The following is an 8656-nucleotide window of genomic DNA, read 5'->3' on the forward strand; positions in this document are numbered from 1 at the left end:
GGTTTTACTTGTTCCTTTCCAATTGGAATGCATTTTATCTAGTTGGCCTGGCTAGAACTTTGAGTATAATGTTGCATAGAATGTCAAGAACAAACATTCTTATCTTCCTCCTGATGCTTGGGGGAAAGTACCCAGTCTTTCACCATTGTCAATGGGATGCTCTTTATCAGGTTGAGGAAGTTCTCTTCTATTCCTATTGTGTTGAATTTATTTTCATGAAAGGGTGTTGGATTTTTGTCAAATGCTTCCCTTCCTCTTACATCTATGAAATAAACGAACATGAGATCCCCCCACCCCCTGCATTCTATTAGTAGGGTGCATTACATTAATTGCCTTTCATATGTTACATTCATGGGAGAAATCCCACTTGGTCATAGTGTTTAACAAAGGGTCCACACACCTTTTGTTGAAAGCATAGGTGTGGACCAGGCAAGCTGCTTGATGGCAAGTGTGTGTGAGAGAAGGGATGACGAGAAGCCGAGGCATTTGGGGGGACCTGCAATTAGTTTACTAAGACTGGAGAGTAGGGTGCCCATGGGGGCGTGGCTGTTGATGTGGCTAGAGTAGAGGCTGCAGGAGCCAAGATACGTAGGTTCTGGTCTGCTATGCTCAGGTTTTGGACTACCTTGTAGGCTATTATGAGCTCACTGTGGTCATTAAGCTGTGGAGTGGCATGGCTTGATTTGTTTCCAGAAAGCTCATTCTGGCAGCTGTGTGGCAAATAGGATAGAGAGGCCTGAGATTGAAGTTAGAAAGCTACTGCAGTAACTTAATCAAGAAATGATAGATACTTAACTAAGATGATGGCATTGGTAAATAACTCCAGGGGACAAATTCAATTTAAAAAATAATTTGGCTGACAGATCTCAGAGGGGAGGATGTGGGGGGGGGGCGGGTTGGAGGAGATTAAGCAAAGTACATATATGCTTATATTCATAGCCCACGGACACAGACAATAGGGTGGTGAAGGCCTGGGTGAGGCGTGCGTTGGGTGGAGGAGGTAAGGGGGGGAATGGGGGACATCTGTATTACTGTCAACAATAAAAATAATAATTTGGTTAGTAAAATGACACATAATAGGTGCTTGAAACATATTTATGATACTGTTGACCCTAGCTGGAGACTTGGTGATTCTTTATTTTAAAAAAATATATTTTATTGATTTTTTACAGAGAGGAAGGGAGAGGGAGAGAGAGTTAGAAACATCGATGAGAGAGAAACATCGATCAGCTGCCTCCTACACACCCCCTACTGGGGATGTGCCCACAACCAAGGTACATGCCCTTGACCAGAATCGAACCTGGGACCCTTCAGTCCGCAGGCTGACGCTTTATCCACTGAGCCAAACTGGCCAGGGTGACTTGGTGATTCTTTTATTCATTCCTTCAATTTATTGAATGCCTACTATACATCTGGGACTGTGGTAGGCATCGAAGAAATACCAATGAGCAATGTTCATCAGGTTCCTGCATGTAGTGTGATGGAAGATATATAGACAAGAAACCTGACAATGAAAACACTATATTATGATATGTGCTATGAGAAGGGAAGTTCAAGATGCTATGGGAACATTTAGGAATAATTTACACGGATTTTGCTGTTTGGGACATATTCCTGGAGACATTTGTGTCCACGCTGAAGAACAAATAGAAGTTAGCTGAGTGAAAGAGTAGAGCATTAGTGGAGGAGCGGAGGAAAGCTCTGGTATAACTCTTCGAGTGCAGGGTGAGATGACTATGGATTTTGGAGCCATTACTGGAGATATGGGCTAAAGATGAAGGTCCTGATATTGGTTGGAAGATGAATTCAGTTTGGAGTATGTCAGTTTGAGATGCCTGTGTGATATTCAGATGGAGATGAAGGATAAATGGTGTGGGAATTAAAGAGAGATAGAGGTCAGGGCTGGAGATATAGATTTGGGAGTCATTAGGATAATTCTGGTGGACATGATGTACAGGCAGTCCTCGGGGTTTCGTGGTTACGTCGCTATCTCCCGTTTATTTAATAAAAAAACAAGTTCCGTCATTTCAACGTATGTACATATGTGCTTTATGTTTTTTTATTTACCACAAGTAAAGGTCAGGAATTGTTATATTTCTTTTAATTTTTTTTTTACTATTTCACTTCATTACTGCTGTGTATGTGCTCCATGTGAGTGACATAGGTGCTTATGTAGGTGGGTTCTGACTTATGGTGAAAATCGTATTTCGTTGCGCCATAGGAACGGATCTCCCGAAACCCAAGGACCTATTGTAGTGAGACCGTACAGGTAAAGTGTATAGAGAGAACATAGAAGGGGACTAAGGATGACTTCTTTTAAGGGGCCGGCAAAAGAAGAAAATTCTTGGAAGGAGACTGAATGAGTGTCTGCACAGATAAGAGAGGACTGAGAGAGAATCAAACCAGAAAGAAAAGAACGGGGGGTCAGAAAAAGACAGATTTTACCCTAGCCGGCTTGGATAGAGTGTTGGCCTTAGGACTGAAGGGTCCCAGGTTTGATTCTGGTCAAGGGCACATGCCCGGGTTGTGGGCTCGATCCCCAGTAGTGGCGTGCAGGAGGCAGCCAATCAATGATTCTCTCTCATCATTGATGTTTCTATATCTCTCTCCCTCTCCCTTCCTCTCTGAAATCAGTAAACAATATATATTTTAAAAAGAGGAGAGAGAGAGAGAGAGATCTTTTGGATTCTTATATTTTCCATCTTGTCTATCTTTTCCATGAGAGTCCTTAACATAGTAATCATAGTTATTTTGAGTTTCTTGACTGATAATTTCAACACCTGTATCATATGTGAACCTAGTTCTCATGGTGCTTTGTCTCTTCAAATTGTATTATTTCTTGCCTTTTAGCATGTTTTTAAAATTTGTTGTTGTTGTTGTTGGCCAGGCATGCTGTATAGGACAGTAGATTCTGAGGTAAATAGAACTTCAGGGTGAATATTTATATCAGTCTGGCCAAAGATGGTTTCTATCTGATGTTTGCCTCTATGAATAACAGAGGCAGTAAATTTCTCTGGTGTCTTGTTTTTGTCTCCCCATTCCTTTGTGCTGCACATCAGAGACAGTCTGCCTCTTGCAGCTCTCCCAGCTGTAGCCCACTTTTATTTTAACCAGAGGCGTATTGGTTGTATTATATGTGGGAGGAGGACATTCTCTAATCTTTGAATTATGTTTCAATCTTTAGAGTGAACAGTGGGCCTATGTCTTGGGAGTGCGGCCTTCACAAGTCTTTTAGTCCCTTTCTCAGGTGTTATGGTTTGAACTGTATGCCCCCAAAAGATATGTTAATATCCTAATTCCTAGTACCTGTGAATAAGACCTTATATTTGGAAATAGGGTCTTTGAAGGTAACCAAGGTAAGTTGAGGTCATACTGGATTAGGATGGCCCTAAATCCAACAATTGATGTCTTTGTAAGGAAAGAGAGATTTGAAGGCACAGAAGAGACACAGGGAAGAAGGCCATGTGATGATGGAAACAGAGAATGTAATGATGTTGCCACAGGCCAAGGAACATGAAGGATTGTGGGCAACCACCAGAATAGATTTAATGATAACCAGAATCTAGAAGAGACAAGGAAGAGCTCTCTCCCAAAGTCTTTGGAGGGAGCATGGCCCTGCCAATGCCTTGATTTCAGATTTCTAACCTCCAGAATTGAGAGAGAATAAATTTATGTTGTTTTAAGCCAACTAGTTTGTGGTAATTTGTTATAGCCGTGTTATGAAACTAATACACTGGGATAAAGCTTCCCCGCCCCCTCTTCCACCCAATACTTTTCCTGGTGGTAGCATTTCCAGTCTATGCCTTTGAACCTCTCTCTTGTACAATGAGGCTTTCTTTTCTTTCCTGTTTTTCCTTATGTGATACAGGGAGATAAGAGTGGGGCTGGAACAGTGTTCCCTTTTTCTAGCTGGGATGACATTTTACTATTGCCCAAATTATTTTTGTCTTTCTTGCAACCTGTAGGATAACCTTGGAAATAAATGGCTAGAGGTCCTTAGAAAGTATTTTCAGTCCACATAAAAAGTATCTGTTATTGCAAAAACAATGTGAATATATTGAACACTATTGAACTGTACACTTAAAAATGGTTATGTTAAATTTTATGTCGTTTTTATCACAATTAAAGAGAAAGCATTTTTTCCCACACATCTTACCAAAATCATCTCCATGTTGTTGTCAAGCACAATTCAGAGGCTTGGAGTCTGTATGGTGTCAATGGATGGTTAATGGAAGTAAGCTTTTGAAGTTGGGCTGTTGAAGGGCCCAATGAATGACTCCTCCCCTCAGCAGGTCCTGGATCCTGCTTTGCAGGTAGGACAAACTGTGGCACATCCTAAAAAATTCAATAAGAAGAAGAAAGTGTTAGTAGCAACATAAAACAACTTTTATGAGCCCAAGAGAATAAGACTACATAAAAAAACTGTGTAAAAGAATAGATTTTGTGATCTCAACTACACAGGATTAAACAAGGAAGAAATTCTAAACAGCTAAGCATAAGTAGTCTATAACCATTACTTCTACTTATTCGACAGCCATTCTGATTTTATGCCTTGCAATGTTGCTTCTACCCCACTATCTAAGAAGTGGTTCTTTTATTAATTTTTAATGTGTATTGAATTTATTGGAGTGACATTGGTTAATAACATATGGGTTTCAGGTATACAATTCTATGCTACATCCTTTGTATATTGTATTGTGTTCACCCCCAAAGTCAAGTCTCCTTCCATCACCGTTTATTCCCCCTTTACTGTCCTCTATCTCTCACCACCCCAACTCCTCTTCCCTCTGGTAATCACCATAATGTTGTCTGTGTCTATATGAAGCAAAACCCCCCCAAAAGAACAAAAAATCTGAGGTAGTTCTTTTAAAATTCACTATTTTTTTATTTTTGTTAATGCTCATTCAAGGATATTTTTCCATTGATTTTTAGGGAGAGTGGAAGAGAGAGGGGGAGTCAGAGAGAAACATTGATGTGAGAGAAACACATCAATTAGTTGAACCCTTCACGTGTCCCAACTAGGGCCCCAACCAGAGCCCAGGCTAGGGAGGAGCCTGCAACCAAGGTACATGCCCTTGACTGGAATCGAACCCGGGACCCTTTGGGCCACAGGCCAACGCTCTAGCCACTGAGCCAAACTGGGTAGGGCTAAATTTCATTAATTTTAACCTTCCCACCACATATAAGCATTGGTTTTCAGGTTCCATCCTTCTGGGCCTCTTCACTTACGACAGTATTGATTGCCCTCACCCTGGCTCCTTGGAGCTTTCTTTCCCACTGATTATGTGTGACTGTGGGCAAGCTACTTAAACTTCCAGTGACTCCATTTCCTATTTTGTAAAATGAGGACAATAATAACACTTCCCTCCTGGATTTAATATGAGCACTAAAGCACTTAGAACTGTGTCTGTCCCATACTAAGACCTATGTATGTTAGCTGCTATTATCATTATCATCATCATCATTATTATGGTTGTTGTTAAGAATAAACTATATCTCTTGATAAACCTGCTTGGAGTTGGGAACTCCCTGAGTGTGATGGTTTCAGAAAGGTTAATAAAACAACTTTATTTGGATAAGGCCTTAAAAGGAATTAATTTGTCTTGTGGGAAAAGAGAAGACATGCAACTGCAGAGAAGTTGAATGGTGCTTGATGTGAACCTTGTCAATAACCCCTTAAGGTCACTAACCCCACAAAATGCTATTTTTTGGTACAATATGATTTTATTGATTTTAGAGAGAGGGGGAGGGAGAGAGTTAGAGAGACAGAAACATTGATGAGAGAGACACATTGATCGGCTGCCTCCTGCATGCCCTGCACTGGGGATCAAGCACACAACCCAGGCATGTGCCCTGACCGGGAATCAAACTAGGGACCTCTTGGTGCATGGGTCAGTGCTCAACTACTGAGCCACACCGGCCGGGCACAAAATGCCAATTTTGAGTGGATGTGTGCATGCGTGTGTGTGATGTAAGCTGATGAGGGGACTAAATTTCATGTTGATGTGGGATGAAACCAATAACATACCAGAGGCCATAGCTAAAGACATAATAGAATTTGCTGATGACTAAGGGAATGTTCTGAAATAACAGGTTTGGAAATCAAGAGCTAAACTCAAATTTATTGAGAGTGTATGGGTGGTGGCAAGGAGAAGAGCATAGAGTGGACTCTGCTGATATCTGGGTTACGTTTATTTTTTCCATAGACTCTTGTTTTCCAAACTCCTACCTATGGGTATTGTCTATTACAGAGGCTATCGAACTATGGCCCATGCCTATTTTTATATGGCCTACAAGCTAAAAATGAATTTTACATTTTTAAAGGGTTGTAAACAAAAATAATGAAGACTATGAGACCAAGATCATATGTGGCCTCCAAAGTGTACAATATTTCTTATCTGGCCCTTCGAAGGATAATAAAATTCCAACCCCTGGTCTAATGCTCAATTCTTAATCAAATACTCTTATTCTTTTATATTGGACTAGAGGCCCAGTGCATGAAATTTGTGCATGGGGGTGGGTGGGTCCCTCAGCCTGGCCTGCACCCTCTCCAATCCAGGACCCCTGCGGGATCGGGCCTAAACCGGCAGTTGGCCATCCCTCTTGTAATCCGGGACCGCTGGCTCCTAATCGCTCGCCTGCCTGCCTGCCTGATCGCCCCTAACCACCTCTGCCTGCCAGCCCAATGCCCCGAACTGCCCTCCCCTGCTGACCTGAATCCCCCCTAACTGCTCCCTCCTGCTGGCCTGATCGCCCCTAACCACCTCTGCCTTGGCCCCTGCCACCGTGGCTTTGTCCAGAAGGATGTCCAGTCTAATTAGCATATTACCCTTTTATTAGTATAGATTACTTCCCACCCCAAACCACTCTTAAGCAAGTATATTAATTCATTTATTCATTATTTCACCCAACATATATTACTGAGTACTGGAGATATAAACATAAATAAGTCAGCAACCCCAGCCACCATTCAAGAACCTCACAATCTAATGAGGAAGAAAGAAAAATATAGGGTGATAACCAATACTATCTATGATAGTTGTAAGCACAGAGTACAGTGAAAAAGTGCAAAGGAAAAAGCAGTTAACTATGCCTGGCAAAACTGGGAGGACTCCATGCGATCAGAGTTCTTTGTAGAACTTAAAAATTAGCCTACTATATTTGCTCAAACATTTAATTAACTCACCCCTAATGCTTTGGCAGGTCCAGAACAAATGATTTTGTGGACCTTATATGGCTTATGGGCTGGATATTCCCCACCCCTGACCTAAATGATTCTTAAACCCCATGTACTACATTATACCTCTACTTATCACCATCTAAGTTCAGGTCCACTATTATTTCTCACTCAAAGACTGTAATAGACTCTTAATTAATCTATCCATATATACACACCTTCAATTCAAACTATTGTGCACACTGTAGGGATTGAACGAAAAGAAAACAGATATGTCAGTATGTCATTCCCTTTGAATGGATTGCTAGGGTCTTCAGGGTAAAGTCCAGTTTCCTTATCATGTTATGCAATGCCTTCCATTACCTGGTCCTGAGCTACTTCTCAGCCTTACTTTCTGGTATTTATGTCTTTGTACATTATTGCTTATAGTTTCCCAGACCCACTAAATGCTTTCATGATTCTAAGAAACTCATGTTCATGTTTTTATTCCCTCAAACTGGAAGCCCTTCCTACTTTATCTTTTATTCATCCTCAAGAATCATCTCCTCTAAGAAGTCTTCTCTAAACTCCCAGAATAAAGTTGTATCTCTTTTGTTCTCTCATAATACTGTTTATGTCTCTATCTTTCTTCTTAATACATTTTGCTAAAATTATGTTTTTATGTCTTTCCTCCTAGAAATACTTAGCTGCTCCTCAATAGAAAGACATAGGTCTCATTAATTTTTATACTCTAATATCTAGCATGGTTTCTAGACATAGTAAAACTGCATAAGTGTTTGTGAGAATTGGATTAAATTACTTTTCTTCTAGCTTCATAGTCTCTTTAAATCTGGTAAGCTGCTTGTTCTGAATCTTTACTTCAATAATAAAAATATTGAGAAACCAAGATGGCGGCATAGGTAAACACCTGAAATTGCTGCCTCGAACAACCACTTCAAAACTACAACTAAAAGACAAAATGGACATCATCCACAACCACAGAAAGGCTGGCTGAGTGGAAATTCTACAACTAGAAGGAAAGAGAAAAGCACACTGAGACTCAGAGGAGGTGCAGAAGTAAGGTGCAGAGGTATGGAGGCACACGCAGAAAGGGCTGGCAACTGAGGACGTGGTTGTCTTTTTCAATCAGGAGGGAGTCTCAAGCTCCTGACTGCTCTGAACTCCAGTTCCGGGCGAGTCTCTGGGGACCCAGACTCATACAGGGAGAAACTGGACTGTATGGCATCAGGCGGAACTCAAGGGTGGTTTCCTCTCAGAGGTGCTTGCAGCGATTACCGTGGGACACTGAGACCCGGGGTCTCTTAGGGCAGGGCTGAGGATCAGCCATAGCTGTTTGCTCTGCCCTGTTGATTCCCTGAGACCCCGCCCCACCCAAGCTGTACGCAGAGGCTTTTGCATATGAATGGCCTGGCCCTTTGCAATCTAAAATTACCTAACAAACTGCAGCTGGGTCAGAGAGACCCAGAACATCCAAAAGAA

The 8656-nt window shown here is 41.5% G+C and overlaps 1 protein-coding gene across 3 annotated transcripts in view; it reads right to left on the bottom strand.

Moving 5' to 3' along the window:
- LOC102259486 (histone H2A-Bbd type 2/3) overlaps window positions 1–8656 on the bottom strand; it is a 25034-nt gene that overhangs the window by 3077 nt on the left and 13301 nt on the right. For all 3 annotated transcript variants that reach the window (XM_005885024.2, XM_005885025.2, XM_014532382.1), the window contains one exon: window positions 4157–4335. The gene's annotated coding sequence lies outside the window, so the exon portion shown is untranslated. The remainder of the gene's footprint in view (window positions 1–4156; window positions 4336–8656) is intronic.

This window comes from Myotis brandtii, unplaced genomic scaffold (assembly GCF_000412655.1).
Source record: "Myotis brandtii unplaced genomic scaffold, ASM41265v1 scaffold889, whole genome shotgun sequence".
NCBI lineage: Eukaryota > Metazoa > Chordata > Mammalia > Chiroptera > Vespertilionidae > Myotis > Myotis brandtii.